Source organism: Augochlora pura, chromosome 4, assembly GCF_028453695.1.
Source record: "Augochlora pura isolate Apur16 chromosome 4, APUR_v2.2.1, whole genome shotgun sequence".
Classification (NCBI taxonomy): Eukaryota; Metazoa; Arthropoda; class Insecta; order Hymenoptera; family Halictidae; genus Augochlora; species Augochlora pura.
Window position 1 is genome coordinate 26,496,771 of NC_135775.1, and position 2,058 is coordinate 26,498,828.

Genomic DNA, 2,058 nt, shown 5'->3' on the forward strand with positions numbered 1-2,058 from the left:
TTATTTAATCTATTAATCGTTATTTAATCTATTAATCGTTATTTAATTTATGATCCTTGATTATACTCATAATATACGATCAAGGATCATAGTCGCAAGCATAATCGACGACAAAGGCCTCCCGCCGACGGCCCGCAATAATTCGAAAGCTTCCGAAAGGGTTGGGGATGCCGCACGAAATTTGCGCAACGTCCGAGGATCATTTGGAATCGAAATTTTACAGCCGGCCCGGTGGCCGAGCAGACAATTTAGCGACAGGATACTCTCCGCCTCTAAAGACTGTCCAAACGGGGGCCATTGATATATAACTTTACCTGGCCCGGGAACACCGGAACATTACTATTAATAACGGCCATAAATAACGCAACGCATTTTCCAAAAGGGGCCCGCCGACGCTCCGAAAAACTCTCCTGCTCTCTCGCTTCTCCTGCTCGAGCCATTTCGGTTTTTTTTCCTCTCGCGGCACAGTCTTGGGGGGCTACCTGGGGCCCGCCGCACCCCACCCACGCCCTATCGCGCCCTTAAAAAGTTCCGAGAAGCTAACAAATCGACGGCATTGTTTATTTCAGCTTTCTGCGTAAAATGACATCCGAAATTGTTCTTATAATTTCTGATTTATGTTGGATCAATTTTTTAATTTTTCTCTGTCTTTTGTTGCTTCGATTAGGTATTGTTATCGGTTTATTGAAGCTTGGAACAAAGTATAGTAATTAGAGGGAAGAAAATCTTGAGGATTCTGAAATTCTCAAAAAATTTTCAAAAAATTTTGGAGAACCGATCGCCGATCTCCGGAGCCCAATTAGTAGCTCGTTTCCGCTCGTGATCGCGGCGGCAATCGCGAAATCGACCGTGTAATTCTGGAGCTTGTTCGGCATTGTCGTCCCTCCTCGCCGTAAAATTCGTAAAATTAAGTTACCTTCCAGATTTTTGGGAACCGAGAACCCCGAGGGAAGTTGACCGGAACTTTACGACGTGTCGTAAATTTTCTCGCGCGTTTGCGCTTGCGCGTACACCCCCGGGGCCGGGGCCGGTAACTTTCTCGGCCGCGCGAAGAAAACCGTGTGCGGCGCGGGGGGTCCCCTCGGTCGATTAATAACAGATCTCGCCGAACGATTCGAACGACGAAGGAATAGGTTCGCGCGAGCCTGGTAGTAGCCGGATAAGAAATAGCAATACGAGTGTCGAGACTCCGCCGGTGGCTCGTAATCGCGAGAATGCAAATGCAAAGGCGTCCTCTGAATTTAGCATTTTTATTCGTTGCTCGGCCGGAGCCTGTCCCCCGCGGGCTTCTCTCGTCATTTGTCACTGTCCCGGGTTTACGCACCGTGCGTTGTTGCTGCCGCCGCGTTTAATTGCGCCGGACAATTAGTCAACGAATCGTTTGCGCGCGCGCGCTCTCGCGCACGGCTCGTATGCAAAATGGAAGCGTTTAACGCCCGGCGAGAACGGGTAATTAAATATTCCTGGAAGATTGATAATGTTGCGGACGCGTTTCTCGCAATTACGCGCGCGAGCGCGCGCTCGATGCGTCGGCGATCGTTAATTATTTCGCTGAATGTCGAAACCCGTTCGCCGAGAAGCCGACGGCGAAAATCGCGCGAGAACTCGATCGGCACCGTGTGGTAGTCGCTATACTTCGCGGTTTTCCTTTAACGAGCTGCTCCGATTCGCGTCGATTAACGCGCGGCTAATCGCGTCGACCGCGCGGTACGATCGAAAATCACCGGGGATCGCCGGCGAACGGAAACTTCTGAAACCGGGTCGAGGACCGACCGGGAACCTTGCGCGGTTTTCTAATTAACAGCCTGGATTAGCTGGCATTTTTTCCACCACCCTCGCGAGGCCAAGTTTTCGAAGGCCGAGCGCGACGTTTTTCGGCCGTCGGCCGCGCGCTCGAGACCGGTGCACGGCACGCACACGCTGATTATGCAACTCTGTCGACGGATTCTGCGCAATTCCGACCAACTATTCAACCTGTCCCCTACTTCTTGCACTCCATTTTTCCTCTCTCTCTCTCTCTCTCTCTCTCTCTCTCTCTCTCTCTCTCTCTCTCTCTCT